We start from the raw sequence: 24,100 nt of genomic DNA, 5'->3' as shown, positions 1-24,100 counted from the left end.
CCAGAATACACATTTATCCATTTTAGACCTACAATGGCAGTAATAGCAGAGTTAATAAACACTAACTTAATTTATTTGAAAATATGTATGTAATCTAGGAAGGATAAGATGGAAATTTAGCTAAAGGTACTTAGTCTAATACTTGCAAATATATTGCATAATATCTGTAGTACTATGACAGCTTCAAAAAGCAGTATGTAATATTTTTAGAGAGAAGTAGTATTTTATGTTATTAAATTGGTCACTATATTTTACTCTAGAACTAACAAAATATAACTTATTAAAAATGGAGTCAACTCTGGTAATCATCACATAAGTACCCCAAAGGAAGTATTTGGGATATTCTGTGACTTGGAAAAAAATAAATACTTTAAACAATCAAATCCCTATACAATTAACTCATTTCAACATAAAAAAATTACTGAGTGCTGGGCATTTTTTATGATATTGTAGGAACATGTACAAAAATATTTATGGCAGCTCTTTTTGTGGTGGCCAAGAATTGGAAATTGAGGGGATGCCCATCAATTGAGGAATGGCTGAACAACTTGTGGTATATGAATGTAATGGAATACTATTGTGCTATAAGAGATGATGAGCAGGTGAACTTCAGAAAAACCTGAACATTTATGGTCTGATGCTGAGTGAAGTAAGCAGAACCAGGAGAACGTTGTACACAGTAACAGCCACATTATTCGATGACTAATATTGATAAGACTCAACCCTTCTCAGCAATACAAGGACCTAAGACATCTCCAAAGGCCTCATGATGGAAAATGCTATCCACATCCAAAGAAAGAACTATGGAGTTTGAATGCAGATCGAAGCATACTATTTGCTATTTTTTTTCTTCTGTTGAATTTTCTTTCCTCTTTCTGGTGGTTCCTCCTATTGGTTCCAATTCTTCCTTACACAGCATCACTAATGTGAAAATATGTTTAATAGGAATGTATATGTAGAGCCTATATCAGACTGCACGCCATCTTGGGGAGCGAGGGTGGGATGGAGGGAAAGAAAAAATTTTAAACTCAAAAGCTTATGGAAGTGATTGTTGATAAATCAAAATAAATTAATTAAAAAAAAAAAGAATTTGAGGCTGTTCTGTGACTAACAGAGAACCAGCTAAGGTCTATAAAGCTGGGGATTTCTTCCGTGTCAGTTTTACTTTTGGTCCCTCAACCTGTGCGTGCCCATTCTGTCCAGTCACCAATGATGTTTTTTTCTTCCATTTGCTATTGGCTGGCAGAGCCTCTGTGAAACCAACCAGAAGTTAGAGATTCGTCACTCTCTAAACCCAGTGTGAACAGGTTTCAGTGATCTTGTGCTTCTTTGCCTGTGGACCACGGAATGTTACGTGAGCTCTCTCTTTTTGCTGGGGATCCTGCCCCTGACAAAGACCTAGGCAGGTAAGTAGGAAATAGTATTAAGCGGCCCTCTGGAGATTGGACAACACAGCATCCAGGGGTAGACGTGTGGGTGGAATGGGCTTTGGCTACAGAAAGCTCCTCCAACACCAGCCCAGGGTGAGTTTCCAGGGAACCAGCTCCTTAATCTCAGGTGAAGTCAAGGTGGTGCTGAAAGGAAGAAGTCGTGAATATGCGTGTGTGTGTGTGTGTGTGTGTGTGACACGCGGGAACCGGTAGCCTGCCGTCCCTTAGCAGGGCTTTGGTTGGGGGTGGTGGGGAGAGTGTCTTGCTGTCTGCCCCTTAGTTTGGTTGACCATGCGGTGCCGGGCCCAGGACTTCTACCCTGTGCACATCTCCCTGACTTGGCAGAGAGATGGGGAGGAACAGCTCCAGGACATGGAATTCACTGAGACCAGGCCTGCAGGCCACAGGACCTTCCAGAAGTGGGCAGGTGTGGGAGTGACCTTGGGCCACAAAGGGAAATGTACCTGCTGAGTTCAGCACAAGGGACTGCCTGAGCCCCTCACCCTGAAGTGGGGTAAGGACAGTGAGGAGGGGCTGGGAAAAGGCCATCCCCCACACTCCAAAAGACCAGAGGGAGGTGGATTTACTGGGGGGAGGTGGGGGAGAGGTTAGTCAATCTCAGGCTCCAGAGGGATCAGGGCCTCTCACTTTCCTTTTCCATCTTAGAGCTACAGTCCTCATCCGCCTAGCTCATTGTGGGGGGCATTGGTGCTGTCCTCATCCTCATTTCAGTCATTGCTGGAGTTGTGATCTAGAGGAAGAAGGCTTCAGGTAGGCAGGACTGTGGGTTAGGGTCCTTAGGGCCCTGGACCCATGGAGATCCTGGCTTCCCCTGACCCTCAGCTTGTCTTTCTGTCCCCAAGTCTTCTCTTTCCCATCTAAGGGACTCTCACATGGGCCCTAAGACTCTAGATGAACAAAATCCTCAACTAGAAACGGTTTATCTTGAGGATGCCTGGTAGGGGTATAACAGGCTGGCCTAGTGGGGAATGTGCTTCAGACTCAGATCAGAAATGGATGTGGGGATCTCTGCCAGAGGGTCTGGGTGTCTCCCAGCTGGGGGCTGCAGACCAGCCTTGGGAACCCCTGGAGGCTGGCCTGGAGGTGGGGAAGTGGCCTATTTGGGGGGTCCCTTTTCTCTCTTCCTCTTGGATCCAGGGGCTGGACTGGAGTGGGAGATGGGGGTGCAGTCCCAGTTGTAATTTGTTGTGTCTCCAAGGCAAACCAGTGAACTTCTGAGACCTTGGTGTGGTCTCCTCTCATGGATTCCTCACTGGAAATTTTTTTGTTTTCCAAGTGGAAAAGGAGGGGTCTCTGTTCCAGCTGCAGGTAAGTGAAGGGTTGACGTGGAAGGGAGAAGGAAGGCCTAGCCCAGGGTATCTTTGGGACCTGGGCAATGAGAAGGCAGAGGAGAGGCTTAGCCCTTTTCTTGGTGTCCCCTTCCCTTCCATACCCTGGTTCTGGAATGTATGTCCCTGACTGGGTCATTTCCCTCCTTTGTCTCCAGACAATGACAGTGCACAGGGGTCAGATGTCTCTCTCCCAGCCAAAGGTGAGACTCTGGGGGCCTGGAAGGAGAGAGGGGCTGGGGTAAAGGGGGCCAAGCAAAGAGGAGGGTCTGTGAGAGGTTGGGCTGAGGACTGGATGGGTGATGAGGCAGGCCCTTCAGAATGATGAGAGGCTGGAGGCCAGAGGGGACTTGGAGGATCTCCCTGAATCTGTCTTTCCTTCTTCAGCTTGAGAGAATTGCCTGGTATGGGCCTGAGGAAGAAAACAAGCCTCCAGTCCCTGTGTCGTTCCTGTGGACCTCTGGCTTCTTTCCCCGGCACTGGCCCCTGGGATCCTCCCTGGACTCTACTGGCCCAAGCCCAGGGAAGCATCATTAGGCCCTCACCCTGCTCTCTAAGGCCCCCCATCCCCACCTTCTTTCTTTCTGCCTATCTCACTCTGAAGGGAAACAACCAACAGTGAGGGCCAGAGGGCTTTGGGAGTGAGCCCTCCTTCACATTTGACATTGCACTGACCTCTGGGATTATTTTCTGACTGCACAAACAGCCTAATGAATCATTGTTCTTGAAACTTCAGCTTTTCTCCACAATCTCAACTGAGCTGCACATTTGGGTCATGGGATTTGGGGGACAGGCTGACAGCGTGGAGATGTTCTGGCCATATGAAGGGAAAATAAGTGAAAGTTTGGAGATGTCTGAGAATCCTTTTATTTGCTCTACTGAGTCTGTGATTGCAGGTGGGGGCTGGGGCCAAGAGGGGAAGGAGCCTGGGGGACGGCCGGTATATGGTACATATTGAGGGTGCAGACGTTTGTCTTTGCTTTGCACTGCTTGGGTGCACTCATGGACATGTTATATTCAGACTTGTTCCAAGGCTTCAGACAGAGCCCAGGCTGTGTACTCCTCCCATAACTGGAAAAATGCACAAAAAGGCTGTTTGGTCCCTGACCCACAGGTCGCCCCTCAGCATGGACTTTCAGGGAGTTCCAGTTCTATCTATTTTGTTGCCATTTTGCTGCACCCCTTGTGTGTGTGTCCCTGCTTTTCTTTGATTGCATGGGCCTCCCTAAGGGCTTCTGTGGCCTCTGCTCTGGGCCCATTCCAGGACTGTGGGGCTCCATCTCTGTTGGTGATGGTCACTGTACTGGGTGACCTCCTGGTCCCCTTTTTAGACTGTCCCAGAGTAGGGGCTCTTCTTTTCCTCTGAGGAAGGGAAGGGTTTCCCTTTGGAGTTATTGAAGGAGAGAATATCCAGATTCTAAATAGAAAGAAGCTCCTGCCCCTTCTCTACTCCCTGGAATCCTGACTCTGTACATGGGTAGAGCCAGTTGATTCATCTCCACCTATAACTTCCTTCCTCCCCCGCTCTCCTTTCCCCTTTGGAATGATCCACTCTGCTGGGAACATTTGCCTTTCCCTCTTTTGTTCTGCCCTAGTATTTCTTGCCAAAAAGATGAATTTTTAAATTATATTTCTCTCCCATCTTATAATCACCATCTCAGCTCAGCATCAGATAATTGTTTTTCCTCAACAGAGGCCATCCAAGTTTTGCTCCCTTGTTCTAAAATTCCTGGTGTGGAAGTTTCCATTACCGTCATAATTGATCTAAGGAAGGCAGACACACAGTGGTGGAAGTAGCAGAGACTTAGGTCCTACCGTCTCCTAGCTGGCAGTAATTAGGCAGTAACTAAGAGAAAACATTTGCTACAAATATGTCAGGTCAGATCCTGGGTCATGTTGGGCATTTGTTGCTCATACCACACGGAGTAGCTGGGACATAGTTTTTGTCCCGGAAGGTTCGAGGCCTCTCTCTGAGCCTCTGTTCTTTTCCCAAGAAGGCTGGGGATTTTGTGATAATAAGTGGGTGGGCAATCTCCCCTGGGCTATAAGCCATCTTATCCCTTGGCCAGACATGATTTGGGGACCCTGGGGTTGAACTAGGGAAAGAGGTTCAAGGGAGTGGAGCCGTCTTCTTTGAGCCCAGAAGCTTCCTCTTGCCTTTGTCATCCAGTTGTGGAGGGTTGTATATGGAGGACTTTCTCACAAGACTTCCTGTCCCCACATGGCTTACAAGGAGCAGGAGAAAAATACTGCTTTTATATCTCTGATGAGTAATTAGTTCATTGGAATGTAAAACATTTCTCATAGAACTGGAGTTGCTTTTCTGACCCTGATCTCCAAACTCTGTGACCCTGAGTCCAGCTTTCCAAATCCCCCTCTTAACCATTACAGGTGTCCACAATCAGAAGAGGCTGCTCCAGGAGATCCGGCCTTGGAGGGACTGAATGACCAAATCCTATGGGCTTTGTTAGAGTGTGGATTCCATGCAGGTGTAGGTTTGACCAGAGGGGACAAATGCACAGCCTGCTGCCTGGCTGAAGTGTGCTGGAATGCTTTGGAACCAGGTTAAAGAGTAGTTGGGAGATATTTAACAAAGACATGAAAATATAATAAAGCAGATGACATTTCATTTTAAAACTAAGTTAGTGTGTGTGGCCTGCAGTGATCCTTAAGGACAGATATGTGGCTCCCATTTCTATTTTGGGGCCGCTAGGGGGCCCTGCTGTGCATAGGATGCAGGACCTGGAGTCAGGAAGACTCATCTTCCTGTGTTCAAATCTGGTCTCAGACACTTACTAGCTGTGTGACCCTGGGCAAGTCACTTCACCCTGTTTGCCTCAGTTCCCTCAGTTCTCATCTGTCAAATGAACTGGAAATGGCAAACCACTCCAGTATCTTTGGCAAGAAAACCCCAACTGGGTCACAAAGTTTTGGACATGACTGAAAATGACTAAATAACAATAACAAATTTCTATTTGAATTTGACATCACTGGTTAGACTAGCTGACCTCTGAGGGCCCAAACAGCTCTCAGATTCTGTGATTCTGATTTCTGCTGCACTTACAGTTTTGCGGTATAAAAAGCATTGTCTTGGGTTCTGCTCACTTTATTTTTTATTCATTCATAAATCCTCCCAGGTTTTCTGGTTTTAAAATGTTTTAATTCCACTAAAGGGAATTCATATTTTTCAAACATGTTGTACATTTGTAGTTTTAAAAATATTTTGTTAATACATTTTATTTTTGATAAGATTCATTTATCAATGACCCCTCCCTCTCCACCAAATAGCTCCTTTCCTTCCAAGAGAAAAATAAAAGTTTTAAGCAAAACTGACTCTGAGTTAGTAGGGAGCATTCCACCCTCATCAACAACCTACCTCCAAGTGTTATTGTGAGGATCAAATGAAATAATCTATGTAGAGCACCGGGCACATAGTAGGTGCTTCATAAATGCTTCTTCCCTTCCCCTTTCCCCTTTCTTGAAGTGCAAATCTTCTGCTTCTCCCATCACTTCTGTCAAACCATACCTAAAACCTGATATCTATAATAGTCCAAATTTCATTTCTAGTCTCAGGCCAAAGTTCCAACACTGCCAGAAGCTTCTGATTTTTCACCCCCTCTTCCAACTCAACAGGAACCCACAGAGTCTTTTGAAGGATTCTAAGACCCCACCCTCATGGCTAATCCCTGTCACAATCCCTCCCCCCACCCCCATTCTGTAACTTCCTCACCATAGTCCTTAACTAACTGGCATCCCACCATAAAGAAGGAGCTCCATGAGTATGGGCGGGGCCTGTGAGGAAAGGAGAATGAGAAGTCCCACTACTAGTATTGACTAACTCCCATCAAGCTACAACTGGGTCATCATTGTGTGAACTGAGTCAGCCATTTTGGAGAGCAATCTGGAATTATGCAAATCTTGAATGAAACTGCCTATACCCGCTGATCTAGCAATACCACTATTGCCTCTATTTCCAAAGATGATTCGGGGAAAAGGGAAAGAACCAAATGTTCTAAAATATTTATAGCAGCTCTCTTTGTGTTGGCAAAGAACTGGAAGTCATGGGGATGCCTATCAATTGGGGAATGACTGAACAAGCTGTGGTATAAGATTGTATTGGAATACTATTGTGCTATAAGAAATGATAAAAACATGGAAAGATTTGCATGAAATAATGAAGAGGGAAATAAGCAGAACCAAGAGAACATGGTATACACTAACAAATATTGTTTTAAGAACAATTTTGAATGACTAAGTCATTTTGACTATTATAAATACCTAAATTAACTATAAAGGACCTATAAAGGAAGAAGCTATCTGCATCCAGAGAAAGAACTGATAAATGTGTGTATAGAATGCTAGTTTTTATTTCCACCTGGAAGTTTCCACCTGGAGATGAGAGGAGCCCTATCCAGAAGAGTGTTACTGTGTCCTTGGTGCACATCCTCACTGTGTTAGGACAAAGTCAACCTCCTTTCTTTGTGTTCAAGGGTTTGTGAGGGCCTCATTTCATCCCAACCTTGACCCTGAACTGTCAGCTAGCTGTTATTGTTAAGCACACCCCTAACAAGAGGAGGGGACTGGATCCTGAATATCCTTGGGAAGAATAAGGACCCAAGGATAGGGCAGGGAATCACTGGAAAGGATGCAAAGACCAAAAACAGGCCTTTTGTCCCATTTATTTTCCCTATGACCTCCTTCTCCTGTTATCTCCTCCCTTTCTCCTCACTCAGAGTGTTCCTAGTGAACTGGGCTCTGGATAAGCTGAACAACCCAACACCAACCAAGCTGTGGCCTGGCATCTGGCTTAGGCACTGATGCCCAGCCTGCAGCTGACAGGAACCAGTTGTAGCTTTTTTGGTCATTTTTATTCATTTTATTTGAACTTATGAAATAGAACAAGCATTTTCATAACAAAGTAGAATAAAAAAAGGTGATTCCACGTGAAACTGCAAATCTATTATGTACAACTTTTTTATTCCTATTAAATATATAATAAAGTTATCATGTAACTTTCTTTATTCTCTTTTTTCTTCCCCTCCCTCAGCCCTAGAGATGGATACCATTAGACACAAGTGTGTGTGTGTGTGTGTGTGTGTGTAGAATCATTCTCTACATATTTCTATTTGCCAGTTTTTCTCTGGATGCGTATAGCCTCTTCCTTCACAGGTCCTTTCTAGTCAATTTGGGTATTCACAATGTAATTTTGGAAGTCTTTAAAATTCAGATCAATGCAATGACCACTCACAATTCCCAAAGACCAACAATGATTTTCCACCTTGGGAAAGAGAGAGGATGGACTACAGATACAGAATGAGATGTACAGGTTAGACTGAGCAAGTCAGTGCATCGGTTGTCATTTACTTCTTTGTTATAAGGGGTTTGTGTTTGGGGAATGGGGCAATTTGGGAGCTGGTGGTGAGAGTGACATAAAAAAAGAAAAGAAAGAAAACATCATCAAAGAAGCACATAGAATACGGAGAAGAAGGCAGAAAGAAGTTTACAGAGAAAACAGGTCAGTTTGGGAACTATGGTATTTAATTCTATACAAATTCATCATATGAAAATCGATTCCACGTACAATCCATTTTTCTGTTCTTTGTATAGGGAAAGACCATGTTTGTCAAGTTCATAATAACACAAAGTAAAAACAGCAGTGCTCTGATCAAATGCAGTGACAGAAAACTGATCCTGTATATACCTTGGCAGGATGAAAGTGCCTTCAAGGCAGGGGCTGTTCCATGTGAGCCTTTCTGTCCCCAGCACCTAGGACAGTGACTGGCATATAATAAGCTATTAAGAATATTTCTCAATGAATTGGTTGATTGGTTAGTAGTTATTGTCTCCCATACATATATATATGCATATATATGCATGTGTGTATACATACACACACACATATGGAAAGTGCCTAAGGGCCCCTAAGATACAGTTGTATTTCCCTCATTATTCTGATACAAGGAAACAAGTCTTAGCTCTCAGTATTGTTATGATCTAAAAGATTCATAGTTATGTATATTAAATGCTGATATATTTTATCTAAAAGGATTTGGCCAATAGGGTGATACTGGCATTGTTAACTTGACTAGCAATTAATACACCTACATTTACCTAATGACATGTTTCCTGACCACTTCTATTGCTGTCCCATCTATAACCTAGATCAGTGCATCTTAACTCATTTATGTGTCATCTGTTGAAGCTTTCAATAAGTGCCTTCTCATAATGCTATTGCAGTTTTTGCAAATTAGCATTTAAGGACTTTCACAACCTAGCAGTTTAGATGGTGCAATTTATGGAGCACTGGGCCTGAAATCAGGAAGACCTGAGTTCAAATCCAGCCTCAGTCACTTGCTAGCTATGTGACAAATCACTTCACTTCTGTCTGCCTCAATTTCTTCAACTGTAAAATGGGGAGAATTATAGCATCTACCTCTCAGGGTTGTGTGGATTGAATGAGACAGACAGAGCATCGTAATTTATAATAAACAACAAGAAAAAAGAGTAATATGTGAAAAGATATGGCATTTGATTAAGATTTAACCCCAAATTATTTAAGCAAACTGCTAAAAATAAAAATTGGAAATGGAAAACAGAAATGACATCAAAGTTGACTACAATAACTTCATCTAAAAGCTAACCAATGTGAATAAGCTGCTACAAGGTGATTAAAAGAGCCCAGAAAGCATCTTAGTCAGCAAACTTTTTACTTACATGCTAAACAGAGAGAGATGGCTGCTAAAGGCAATACTGGGTTATAATATAAATATTTCTATAAAATCTTACCAAGAAGAATGATAGATGATTATGAGCAACTTAGTCTCATAGAGCAGAAAAAAGTATTAGAAGGTAACACCAGTCTTTAAAAAGTTTGACAAAATAGTCAACTAAGCAAAGTCATCCCAAAGGCATTCAGGAATGAAAATGGGAAGAGGAATAGAAAAAGGGAGAAAAATAGAAAAGAATTGTAAAAAAAAATTACAACAAACTATTTTCTCCACCAAGGAGAGTGGATGCACCATAATTGGACCCTCACATATGAGTCTCTGAGATGCTTTTAGAGGAAATAAAAATGCCATTTAAGAGAGCAAAGGCAGGAAGAGCAGCTAGTATAGGGACAGAGGAGAAAAACTTGAGAGGTGCTGAAGGACCAGTTTACAAGGTATCAGAGTAAGGGTTAGGGCTTGGAATGGAAAAAATCTTGGACCTTATTGCTTCTAAAAATAACCCTCTCTATATGTTGCAATGTTATCTATGAATTGGGGCATTTTTCATGACAGCAGTAGGAGGGCTGGAATTCTTTTGCAAGTGATATTCAACAGTGGACCACATTTTTACTATTTTATAATTGATAGAAAGAAGCAGAAAATATAAGATTTCACTGTGCTTATTGTTTATTGAGTAAGGAAAAGGAAAGCATTTGACACTGCCTTGCAGGTTCTTTTACATTAAGGTTTGTCCCATTCATATATCAAGATTATTTAAGATTCCTTGGAAGTTATTACATTAGAAGTAACTCTATTCAATGACCCTCTGAGAATAAACATTGGTTGAGGCATAAAACAGAGAGATGCATATCATGATATATGCATACATACATATGTACACATACTTGTATATATACACATTATACATAGCTATATAGATATATACAGACTGAGAGACAGACGATTGATAGATATAGATAGATGTGGTGTCCAAAATATCTCAGTCTTTCTGGAACACCTTGCATTTCTATATGTACATATATAATTTCATATACATATATGTATATATGTCGACACACATCTGCTAATCAGGAAGGAAGTAGCGTGTTTCATCATGAGTCTTCTGGAAGCCTGGTTGGGAACTGTATTCATTAGAATTTTTAAGTCTTTCAAAGCTGTTGACTTTACACGGTTGTTGATATTACATAAACCATCCTCCTGGTCCTGCTCACTTCAGTCTGCGTCAGCTCATACAAGGCTATCCATCATTCCACCTTATTGACAAAGAAATCAGGGTCTTCCAATCACTTTCTTTGCACAACTGTCCAAATCTCACCTGAAAGCTGCATTTCTTCATACACATATTTTAGCAGTGTTTATTAAAACACAGTTCTTTTTTCTACTAGTATTGGGAATCATAATGTTTATTCATAACTAGAAATATCTTACATCTTTTGATAATATAAATCTCTTCACACAAAAGCTTTTCTTTTCATCATTAAAGATGGTGTACCTTAGATGCATAAAGAATAATGGAGTTGGACCAGATGATTTCAAGAGCTCTTTCAGAGCCAGGTCTGTGATCCCATGGTCTTTCTGTCTTTGACTTTGGAACTGATCCAGGAATCAGGAAGACCATGTTTGCCACAGGGTTTCTGTGTGGTCATGACCAGGCACCTAACATCTTAGAGAGACAGCTCTCTCACTCTTCTCTAAGGCTGTAAGACATAGGCAAGTGACTGATTGGTATAGGGGAAGGGAGTTTCCATACTGAGAGTTTGCTGTAAGACTGAAATTACAGGTGTGGACAAAATGGTGAGTGGGAAAGAACAAGCATTTATGAAGTACCTACTGTGTGTCAAACACTGTGCTAAGTGATTTACAAATATTATCTCTTTTGATCTTTACAACAACCCTGTGAGGTAAGTGCTCTTATGATGCCAATTTTAAAGTTGAAGGACCTGAGGCAAATGGAGTTTAAGTATTTTGCCAGGGTCACACAGCTGCTAAGTGTCCAAGGTCAGATTGAAACTCAGAGCTTCCTGACTCCAGGTGTAGCACTAGGGCCACCTAATGGCCAATAAGACACATACAAAAGAGACATACACCCACATAATAATGAAAAGCAAAATACTCAGCAAAGATTTTGGAGTGATTTGGATATAATCTTTGCTGTTGCAGAATAAGGCAATGTCCACACTCCCAAAGTGTTTTAATTGTTTTAACTGCTTTGGTTGATCAAGCTGACAATGACTCTGGCCCTCAGCCAAAGAATCTATGGACGGAGGCCCAGTCTCCAACTCCCTTTTCCCTTGGGCAGGCAGAGAGATGCACAGAATCCATTGGAGTTCTTGGGGGCAAGCATGTGTGTGCTGCAACTCCAGCCCAGAATTTTAGAGGAATTCCAGAACCTTTGGACCCACTAGACATTGTCCTTCCTGGAAGGAGGTAAACCTAAAAGGCTCCAACTTTTATCATCTTCTTTGATATCGTAAGTCAATATGTAATCAGGCTTTGGCTTTCCAGGGCCATTGAAAATACTGTCTCATTTTCCAGATGGAAACGTGGCTCTGACATATTTTATCCAGGCCAAGCAAAGGGCTGCAATGGATTTGCTAACAATGCTGAGATAGACCCTAACTTATCTAGAATTCCTGGGAATATGACTTACTATCACTCCCAAGGCATGAACAGCAGGGCTATCAGTGAACACACACAAGCAAGAGAGATCGTTAGAAGGAGAAGCGAACTTCTACAGAAGGGGGAACTAAAACTTGGTCCCTTTGGTAAGGCAGTTGTCTCTTCCCAAAATGGCAGTCCTTTTTGAAGGCAAAGGGTAATAATAACAATAATGACATTTATGTGTTAAAGCACTTCATATATGATCTCATCTGACTTTCACCGTAACCCTGTCATGCACCTATGATGGGTAGTATACCCATTTGACAGAGGAGAAAACTGAGGCTTAGAGAGGCTAAGTGACTTGCCTGTGATTGGTTGTTGTCCATTATCAAGGAGGACCAGAATGATGTCTCTATGTTACAGTCAAGTTACAATGTGTCTGGCTGTGGCAGATTACATTAATACAAGCTTAGAATGCTCTATCACAGGTCGGGCACAAATATCCATGTGAACACTTGGGTTGGATTCTCTAAATCTGCACATCTTGTTTCTTTTGAGGTGCTTGGGTTCTGCTTTGCTCATAGAGCACAGCACCTTCTCTGAGGAGGGCACACCATGCAGGGCGTTCCTGTGCCAGCGTCTCCCATACCATGCAATGAATTCCAAAGTTCTTCAGAGAGACCTTGAGAGTGTCCTTGCATTGCTTCTTCTGGGGCCACCACGTGAACGCTAGCCTTCTGACCACCATGTAAGTGTTTGCCATAAAACAGTCTTTTAGGCAATGGTACCTTTGGTGTTTGCACCATGTGGCCAGCCCCTATTAGCTGAGCCCTCTGCAGTAGAGTTTGAATGCTTGGCAGTTTAGTTCGAGAGAGGACCTCAGTGTCTGGTATCTTGTCCTGCCAGGTGATCTTCAGAATCTTCCTAAGACAATTCAAATGGAAGTGATTCCGTTTCCTGGCATGGTGCTGGCAGATGTTCAGGTTTCATAGGCATACAACAATGAGGTCAGCACAAGGCTCTGTAGACCTTTAGTTTGGCAGTCAGCATAATACCTCTTCTCTCCCGCACTTTCCTTTGGAGCCTCCCAAACACTGAGCTAGCTCTGGCAATGCGTGTGTTAACCTCATTATCAATAATGTATGTGCCTGGAAAGTACATTGCCAATGTAAGTGAACTTATCCACAGTATTCAAAACTTCTCCATTTGCTGTAACCCATGGTTCCACTTAGGATGGTGTGATGCTGGCTGGTGGAGCACGTGTGTTTTCTGGGTGCTAATTGTCAGGCCAAAATTAGCACAAGCAGCACAGAACCGATCCTTGCATGGCTGCATCGTGGCCTCAGAAGCTGCATTGAGTGTACAGCTGGTAAATGTCAGTCAGCAGCATGTGAATCTCATGCTTTCTGTGAACCATGCCATGCTGCTTGATATCTGGAAAATATTTAATAATTCTTTTCAAATTGAATTGGCCCCCTTTTCCTCTTTTCTCTGAGGATGAGAATTCCTTTCAGGCATAACTGAGACCCGGAGAGACAGAGAGAATGCTCTAGAACTTGTGGAGAATCCCTCTCTTCTTCCTCTACCCCCTAGCAGAATCACTCTGAGCTAAACTGGGTACTCCTGGGGCAGACCAACTCTAAGTCTTGTCCAAGGTAAGTGCAACCCCTGCTCTGAGGAACTGATTCGCCATATAACAGACTTGCTGGAGAGACAATTGTCATCCCCATTTTACAGATGAGAAAACTGAGGCTCATTGAGGTTAAGTGACTGATCAATGATCACACTCTCTGGACACTTCGCTCAGCACTTCTTCCCATACCCTATGACCTCAGGGGCATAAAATGGTAAATTACAAATGTCAGTTCAGAGCTGCTTGTAGAAAGGTTTAATTATCTCAGTATTGACTCCATGTGTTGAAAATGGCAGTCAGACCCTCTTCTCAGAGAGTATCAGATTTGCCTTCACTCTTGGCATGGCCAGTGATTTCAGGTGTGTGAAGATCAAACAGCAGACATTGATGAAGCGCCTAGAACACACAAACTTTTGCTGCTCTGGGGATACAGACGCAAGACAAGACCTGTCCTGATCTTCCTCTCTCCTGTGGGGATGGGGATACATGCATAGGGAGTGATAGGTAGAGGAGGGGCTCCAGGAAGGTCTGAAGAGGAAGAGGATATAGTCAGCTTAGGGGAGCAAGGAAGGCTGCATGGAGGAGGAAGCTCCAGGGCTTGTTCTTCAAAGAAGAGAAAAATTCTGAAAGAGGGAGTGGAAGAGGGGGTGATATTCTCCACTGGAGATGTCCTCCTTCATGGAGGTGGGGGATGAATGGAAGTCAAAAACATGGCCTAGGGTAGAAACCTGTTTTGGAGGCTGGTTACAGAGTGCCTGAAATGAGAGCCTGAGGAATTGCCAAATATAATCTAAGTTCCTTCCGTGGGGGGTCCAGCTTGTTTCTGTTTCTGTCCTTGTCTCCTTAACAACAGTAGGCACAGATTTAATTTAATTGCATTTATGAAGTGGCAGCAAAGTGCACAGAGGTCTGGGCCTGGAGTCTGGAAGACCTGAGTTCAAATCCAGCCTCAGATACTCATTAGCTGTGTGACTCTGGGTAAGTCATTTCGCCTCTGTTTGCCTCCATTTTCTCAAATGTAAAATAGGGATAACAGCTCCTGCTTCCTAGGGTTGTTGTGAAGCTCAAATGAGAAAATATTTGTAAAAAGCACTTACTTAGCACAGTTCCTAGTACACAGTAGGTGCTATTTTCTTCCTTTCCATTTTTATAGAAACATAGTTATGCAATGACAGATACAAAACATTGTTGTTTGGTCCCAAATATATGCAAAATAAATCCAAGAAGACTTGGGGAGAGGACCTGAAGTGGTAGGGGTCATGAAAGGCATCATGTCTAAGGTGGGACTTCCAGGTAGAGACGAGAAAGGAATGCATTCCAGTTATGGAGCACAGTTCAATGCAAAGATGTGGAGGTGGGAGATGGAGCTTTGTTCCTCTAGCAAGGAAACCACCGTGACTATGCTCATAGCAGGTATGGAGGGGAGTGATATGTTGGAAGGGTGGTAAGAAATGTAAGAAGGGGACATTTGGGAAGAATCGTAAATCAAGCTAGACAGGGGTATTGGAGAGCCCCTGGAATCTGAGAAGGTAAAGGATGGATCACCCACTTTGGCAGCTCTGTTGAGGCTGAATGGGGGAGGGGGGAGAGAAGAGACAAGACCACTGCCATTTGAGTCCCAGAGAAGGTGGTGCTCCTTGAGCCCAAGGCCACGTGTGGGAGTGGAGGGAAGGAAGGTCCTGAGGGCAGAGGGGGAATGAGAAGGGCCTGGGCCACTGAGACAGAGGGAAGCTTCAGAGAGAGCATTTGGGTGGGGAGAGGAGAAACACAGAGTTCTCTTTTGGATGAGTTGGGTCTGCAGTGCTTGGGGATATCAACTACCAAACACTCTTCAGCATTTAAGAGAGGTGGCCTTAAAGTCAGGATGCCCTAGGTTCAAATTCTGCCTCGGAGCCATCTTGGCTGTGTGACTCTGGGTGAGTGACTTGAACACTCAGTGCTCCAGGAATCTCGCTCAGACTGTCAGCTACAGAGAAAGTGCTAGCCTGCATATGGGGAGGGAGTTTCCTCCAGTGAGAGTTCCCTCCACATCAAATAAATTATGGGTAGAATCCTGCTCCCTGTGACAATTTAAAGAGAATGGCTTGTGTTTCATGTGAGTAGGGGGCTTGATAGTAATTTAAAGGAGGATCTTGTAAATACCTGGCTGTTTCATTCCCCCTCGAGTTCAGTCAGTAACATCAGACCTTGATTAATAATACCGTGCACTTACACAAGTTTTTAGTAATACAGACAAAATGCTTCCATGGCCAGTGAAGCCGATCTCACCCTCATCTGTCTATAACAGGACTTGGCAGAGAACGTGGCTGCCATGAGGCCATCTAGGGGGAGACCAACTGTCCATGTGGGCAGGGTCACTGGGAACAATGCCACTTTTCTGGGCATGGAGACATCAGGATGGAGCAGATTGATGGCAAGGCAGCCAGGAAGACCTGGAGTCATCTCCTGCCCCAGACATCTTAGTTGTGTGATCCTGCCAAAGCGATTTAACCTCTCCGATCCTCAGTTTCCTTATCTGTAGAATGGACATAATAAGAGCACCTCTCTCACTGGGATATTATGAGGGTCAAACAAAAATGTGTATGATGAGCTTGGTAAACCATCGAGGCCCAATAAGTACAAGCAGGTTATTGTTTTGTTGCATTCTTTGGTCTTTGCAGCAGCAGGGACTCTCTTGAGCACCACAGCACAGACGTGGAGGGAGGGAGCAGACCCAGGCAGAGGTGCCATCTAGGAGGATGGTGACCATCCCCCATAAGCCTGGTGACAGTTCACCTCGGGTACACTCCAGCAGAAGGAATAATCAAGGGTTTTTCTGCCTACAAGGAAAGTGCTGATGGGTGTTCCAATCAGTCACTCAACAAGCTTTAGCACACATTCTGCATAATTCCCCAGCTACCCCTCAAGCTAGCAGGCTGGTTTCTCAGAGACTAAGCTACTGTTTCATCACCCTTCAGCGTTCCAGGAATCCCTCTGAGGGTTATTCTTCTAATTTCTTGTGCTCAGAGCCCTCATCTGGTGGGTTCTCCCCAACATGTCCCAAGTTTTGGGTGTCATTCCTCTCAATGTAGTCTAAAGGCAATCACTTTAGTAGGCTGCAGCAATGCCACCATATTTATAAAGCTAACTGAGTAATATGACCCTGTGTACATCTCATTTACCTATATAGTTAGTGACACAGTCATTCACATTGTATTAACAGAGTTCCTTTAAATCCCTGGGTGATACATGGATATGTCCATTGTGTAGTTGTCCTAGGGGTGTGATGACAGCAATGAAAGGGGGAGGCTGTGGTCTTTGGGGGAGACATATCCCTTGAAGTCCTGGTCTATATCTATGGAAAGTTACGTAGCTGAATCATGAAGAAAACTTGTTGAGAGGAAGGGCAGAGGGAGGGGAGGAGGGAGGGATCTTTTGTAGGGAAATCTTTTTTTTTAATTTTTTAAAAAATTTTACACAAATGCTAAAACTTAAATACATAATAAGAAAAAAGAAACATTGTAAACTTAAATATAAAATAAGAAAAAAACAAAAAATGTCATGTGCACCGCAGAACGTAGGAGAGGATACAAATTATATAGCAATAACTTTTCATTTCAAGAAAGCCTATATATTAAATACTGTTCATTATGTTGAAAACTGTCCATCTTTTCTTTGCTTCCTTGTAGGATTTCTTTTATTCTCTGCTGTACATTTTTTACTTTGTTCTTTTTTTCCCCTTCCCTCACCCCTACCCACCACCCCAAGGCTACAGTTCAGCACTGGATGTATTTATATATACAGGTATATATATATATAATATACATGTATATATATATATATGTACACACACACACATATATACACATACCTACATACATACATATGTACACATACTTTACCTAAGAGATTCTACTCTTAAAATGTGTTTTTATGTTTGTGCATATCTCTTTATTTTTCCTCTCTCTCCTAACTCCTCTACTTCACTTCTACCTGCTACCTTACCCTGCTATTACTTAACCTACCCCCACTCCAGCAATCCCTCCTTTATTCTCCCATTCCCCTAAATCTAAACCCCCTTCTATGTCCCCTTTTAACTTATTCCTACATCCTCCCCTCTAAAGATCCCTCCTTTATCCTCTCCCCTTACCTATTTCCTTCGAGTTTTATTTCTTTCTAAATTTACAAGACTTTTCCACTCTTCTAAATGTATGTGTATTTTCCCCTCTTAAACCCATTCCTGATAAGAGTAGGTTCCCAGAACTAACAGCCCCCCTCGTCCATCTGATTCCTCTGTATTGGTTCTTCCTCTTATACCTCATTTGTATATGGAAATCTTTTGAATCCAAAAGGACGTGTTTGATCAGACAGCCTTTAAACTAAATGGCAGAATGTTGACAGTCAGAAATGGAAGATAAGGCAGTGTAGTATAGTGGAAAGAACACTGTATTTGGAATCAGAGGATGTGGGTTCAAATCCCAACTCCATCACTTACTACCTGTGTCACCTTGAGAGAGTCACTTGCTTAACTCCTCCATGGCCTCAGTTCCTTCATCTGAACAATGGAAGTATTATACTAGAAGACATCTAAGATCTGTTGCAACTCTAAACCCATGATCCCATGAAGCCCCACCTCAATGAAAGGCTGGGGAAATGAACAGTTTGTGTCTTCTGATTCAAGATCTCAATTCAAGGCAAGAACAAGTCTCACAGAATCAAGACATTGATCTTGGAGGTGGACGGGGCCTTAGTGGCTGCCCCTAATCATCCCTTTCAGAATACTGTCTGGAATTTTTCCAGGGACCCAAGCCAATCTCACTAGAAAATTCAAGTCAAAGATACATATGAGGGCCTGGCACAACTACAACCCAGCCAGCAGGCATGTTCCCAACATTTTAATCATGAGGGACCACCCTATTCCAAACAGTGGCAATTAGCAGGCCTGCCCTAATCCTAATGAGGTCCAGTCTCTCTAATCCTGGACCTGGCATCTCCACCCATGCAACAGCCCCCACACTCAGGGTCTCTTTCAATCCTTGCTTTGTTGGGGGCAGGAAATGGAGCTGAGAGCCAACCCATTGATTGAAAAGTCCCTGCCTTGGGTCAGAGTTCTCAGGGGAGTTCAAGAATGGATTATGAGACACTGTTTCAACATTGCCCTTGGAAAATATTCAACCCCAACAAACATTACCAGTAATTTTTTATTTGATTATGAGCAACCCAGGAACCCAACAACTCAAAAAAAACCTCCCCTGTATTTGGCAAATTAAAGAGTCAAGTGTGTCATGACCAATTTGTGACACATTAATGCCATCTGGGAGAAAGCCTATGTTGGAATCCAATCATGCCTAATGACATATTTAACTGTAGAGAACACTGACTTCTGTTCTCCTTGTTTCTTTTTCTTTTCCTTATTTAACTGATACCTTTTTTTCTTAATGTTACAGACATTTCCTGCCATATCATACCTCCACTGAACCCTCCCTTGTAACAAAGAAAAAGCCAACCCTAACCAACTGTGTGAGGCACCTGACAGTGAATACAAACATTCTTCACCTCAATTGATGGGCATTCTCTTGATTTCCAATTCTTAGCCACCACAAAAAGAGCTGCTATAAATATTTTTGTACAAATAGGTCTTCCCCCGCCTCATTTTTTTGAGGAAGTCTTTGGGATATAAACCTAGCAGTGGTATTGCTGGATCAAAGGGTATGCAGAGTTTTGTAGATCTTTGGGCAGAGTTTCAAATTGTTCTCCAGAATGGTTGGATTAGTTCACAACTCCACCAACAGTACATTAGTGTCCCAGTTTTCCCACATCCCCTCCAACATTTCTCATTTCCCTTTTTTGTCATATTAGCAACTCTGATAGGTATGAGGTGGTACCTCAGAGTTGTTTTAATCTGCATTTCTCTAGTCAATAGTGACTTAGAGCATTTTTTCATATGATTATAGCTTTGATTTCTTTGTCTGAAAACTGCCTGTTCATATCCTTTGACCACTTATCAATTGGGGAATGACTTGTATTTTTATAAATTTACTCAGTTCTTTATATATTTGAAAAATGAGGCCTTTATCAGAGATACTTGTTGCAATTCTCCCCCCCCCCCCAGTTTTCTGCTTTCCTTTTAATTTTGGTTGCAATAGTTTTGTTTGTGCAAAACCTTTTAAATTTTCTATAATCAAAAGATCTATTTTATATTTCCTAACACTCTCTACATTTTCTTTGGTTTTAAATTCTTCCTTTGTACATAGACCTGACAAATAAACCATTCCATTCTCTCCTAATTTGCGTATGGTATAACCCTTTATATGTAAATCATATATCCATTTTGACCTGTATATGATGTGAGATGTTGGTCTATACTTAGTTTCTGCAATGCTGTTCTCCAGTTTTCCCAGCAGTGTTTGTCAAATAATGAGTTTTGGTTCCAAAAGCTAGGATCTTTGGCTTTATCATGTACTAGATTACAATGGTTGTTTACTATAATGTAATGTATACCTAATCTAGTCCAATGATCTACGACTATTTCTTAGCCAGTACCAGATTGTTTTGATAATTGCCACTTTATAATATAGCTTGAGATCTGGTATGGCAAGACTATTTCCTTCACATTTTTTTTCATCGATTCCCTTGATATCCTTGACCTTTTGTTCTTCCAGATCAATTTTGTTATTATTTCTATAAAATAATTTTTGATAGTTTGATTGGCATGGCACTGAATAAATCAAATAATTTAGGTAGAATTGTCATTTTTATTATATTGGCTCAGCCTACCCATGATCAATTAATATTTCTCCACTTGTTTAGATCCAACTTTGTGTGATAAGTGTTTTGTAACTGTGTCTATATAGTTCCTGGGTGATACAAACTGAAGTGAGCAAAATCAGGAAAACATTTTATACAGTAACAGTAATATTGTATGATGAAGAACTATGAATGACAGAAATTCTCAGCAATACAATGATCTAAGACAATCCCCAAGGACTCATGATAAAGCATGCTATCCGCCTCTGGGGGGTGGGGGGGTGGGGGGGAAACAAACCTGATACTATCTGAATACAGACTGAAGCATGCTATTTTTCTTTCTTTTTTCTTTTATAATTGATTTTCTTCTTAATTCATGGGATAAAACAAACATTTCCACAGCTCAGTACAATCAAAAAGATTATTGCACATGAAATTGCAAATCTACTACGCACAACTTGTTCCTCCTTTCAAATATATGACACAATTATCATGCAAATTTATTCCTTTTTTTCTCATCCTGCATCTTACCCTACATATGGCTACCATTAGACACAAATAGGTATATATATATGTATACCTATATCTAAAACCTCCTTCCTTTACACTTTTTCTTTATTTCCTTTGACATTCTTGACTTCTTATTTTTCCAAATGGATTTTGTTATTTTTTTTTCTAATTCAGTAAAATAATTGTTGGTAATTTAATTGAAATGGTGTTGAATACATAACTTAGTTTGGGTAAAGTCATTATTTTTATCATATTGACTCTGTCTACCCATGAACAATCAACATCTCTCCACATATATATATATATATAATATACATACATACATGTAAAATTATTCTATATATACTTCTACTTATCAGTTCTTTCTCTGGATGCAGATAGTGTCTTTCTTCATGTTTTCTTTATAGTTAATTTGGGTATTTATAAGAGTCAAAATAACTTATTCATTGAAAGTCACTCTTAAAACTATATTGCTAATACTGTGTACAATGTTTTCTTGGTTCTGCTCATTTTCCTCTTCATTATTTCATGCAAGTCTTTCCATGTTTTTCTAAAATCATTGAGCTCATCATTTCATTTCTTATAGCACAGCAGTATTCCATCACAATCATATACCACAACTTGTTCAGTCATTCCCCAATTGATGGGCATACCTGCAATTTCCAGTTCCTTGACACCACAAAGAGAACTGCTATAAACATTCTAGGGCATATATGTTCTTTTCCTTTTTCCCTAATTATCTTTGGAAATAAATCAAGTAGTGGTATTGCTGAGGTAGGTAGAGGTAGCTTAATAACTCTTTGGGCACAATTCCAGATTGCTCTCCCAAATGGTTAGATCATTTCACAATTCCACCATCAATGAATCAGTGTCCTACCTTTTTCCACATCCCCTCCAACATTTGTTCACTTCCCCCTTCTATCCTTTTAGCCAATCTGATAGGTGTAAAATGATATCTCAGGGTTGCTTTAATCTGTAATTTCTCTAATCAATAATGATTTAGAGCATTTTTCACATGACTATAAATTGTTTTGATTTCTTCAATGGAAAAATGCCTGTTCATACCTTTTTACCATTTATCAGTTGGGGAATGATTCGTATTCTTAAAGATTTGACAAAGTTCTTTATACATTTTAGATATGAGACCTTTATCTGATAAACTGTCTATAAAATTCCACCCCCTCCCAATTCTGTGCTTTCCTTCTGATCTCGGCTACATTTGTTTTATTCGTACAAAACCTTTTTAATTCAATATAATCAAAACTATCCATGTTACACCTAACTTTGCTCTATCTCTTGTTTATTCATAAGTTGTTCACCTATCCATAAGTCTGATAAGTAATAAGTTCTATTTTCTTGTAAAATCTCTCTTTATGTCTAGGTCATGTAGCCATTTTGACCTTATCTTGGTAAATGGTGTAAGATATTGGTCTATGCCCAGTCTCTACCATAGTTTTCCCAACAATCTTTACAAAATAATGAATTCTTATCCCAAAATCTTAAGTCTTTCAACTTGTCAAATACAAGGTTATTATGTTTATTTGCTTCTATAAAACTATATGTCTATTCTATTCCATTGATCTCTCTTTCTATTTCTTAGCCAGCAGCAGATAGTTTTGATAATTACTACCTTGTAATATAGTTTAAGATCTGGGACTGCTAAACCTCCTTCCTTTACACTTTTTCTTTATTTCTTTTGACATTCTTGACTTTTCATTTTTCCAAATGAATTTTGTTATTATGTTTTCTAATTCAGCAAAATAATTTTTGGTAATTTAATTGGGATGGTGTTGAATATATAAATTAGTTTGGGTAAAATTGTCGTTTTTATCATATTGACCCTATCTATCCATGAACAATCAGTATCCCTCCATATATTTAAATTTGGTTTTATTTGTATAAAAAGTTTTTTAAAAATAATTTTGTTCATATAGCTCCTGGGTTTGTTTTGCCAGGTATGTGCACAGATATTTTATATTGTCTAGAGTTATTTTAAATGGGGTACCTCTTACTATCTCTTCTTGCAGGGTTTTATTTGTGATATAAAGGAGTGCTGATGATTTCTGTGGATTTACTTTACATCTTGCTAATTAGCTATAATTATTCATTGTTTTAACTAACTTTTCATTTGAGTCTTTGGGGTTTTCCAAGAATTTCATCATATCATCTGCAAAAAGATACAGTTTTAGCACCTCATTCTTTTTCTGATTCCTTCAATTTCTTTTTCTTCTCTTATTGTTATTGCTAGGATTTCCAATACAATATCGAATAACACTGATGACAGGTGTTTCACACCTGATCTTACTAGGAAAGCCTCTAGTTTATCCCCATTACAAATAATGCTTGCTAATGGTTTTAGATGAATGCTTTTAATCAATTTAAGGAAAAATCCACTGATACTTATACTTTCAAATGTTTTTTATAAAAATGAATGTTGAACTTAATCAAAATGTTTTTCTCCATTTATTGATACAACCATATTTTTAAACTTTTATTATTGATGTAATCAATTATGTCAATAATTTTCCTTAATGTAAAACATCCCTGTATTCTTGGTAAAAATCCCACTTGATCATAATGTATAATCTCTGTAACATATTGCTGTCATCTTTTAGCTAGTTTTTTTTTTTTTTTTGGCGAGGCAATTGGGGTTAAGTGACTTGCCCAAGGTCACACAGCTAGTAAGAGTCATGTGTCTGAGGCTGGATTTGAACTCAAGTCCTCCTGACTTCAAGGCTGGAGCTCTATCCACTGCACCATCTAGCTGCCTCCTAGCTAGTATTTTATTTAGGATTTTTGCATCCATAGTCACTGTTGAAATTGGTTTATAATTTTCCTTTTTTGTTTTTGCTCTTTCTGGTGCAGGTATCAGTATCATATTTGTTTAATAAAAGGAGTTTGGTAGAATCCCTTCTTTACCTATTATTCCAAATTATTTAATATTGGAATTAGTTGATCTTTAAATGCTTGATAGAATTCATTTGTAAATTCTTCTGGTCCTGGTGCTTTCCTCTTAGGAAATGTATGGCCTACTCAATTTCTTTTTCCAATTGGTCTATTTAGATATTTTATTTCCTCTTCTGCTAATATATGCAATTTATATTTTTAAAAATATTCTATCAT

The 24,100-nt window shown here is 40.9% G+C and overlaps 1 long non-coding RNA gene across 4 annotated transcripts; it reads left to right on the top strand.

The window, feature by feature from the left end:
- The first annotated feature begins 1,310 nt into the window (after window positions 1–1,310).
- On the top strand, window positions 1,311–3,630 carry LOC114033339. Of its 4 annotated transcripts, none has more exons than XR_003567967.1 (5): window positions 1,311–1,406; window positions 1,776–1,944; window positions 2,097–2,759; window positions 2,938–2,982; window positions 3,167–3,630. It is a non-coding gene; the product is annotated as an uncharacterized LOC114033339 (long non-coding RNA). The 4 variants fall into 4 exon arrangements; XR_003567966.1 differs by having other exon boundaries at window positions 1,740–1,944; XR_003567965.1 differs by having other exon boundaries at window positions 1,312–1,944; window positions 2,097–2,201; window positions 2,650–2,759.
- The last annotated feature ends 20,470 nt before the right edge of the window (window positions 3,631–24,100 follow it).

This window comes from Vombatus ursinus, unplaced genomic scaffold (genome assembly GCF_900497805.2).
Source record: "Vombatus ursinus unplaced genomic scaffold, bare-nosed wombat genome assembly UNPS02006874.1, whole genome shotgun sequence".
NCBI classification, from domain to species: Eukaryota; Metazoa; Chordata; class Mammalia; order Diprotodontia; family Vombatidae; genus Vombatus; species Vombatus ursinus.
The sequence above is the reverse complement of the archived record's forward strand: the minus strand, read 5'-3'. Positions and strand labels throughout refer to the sequence as shown.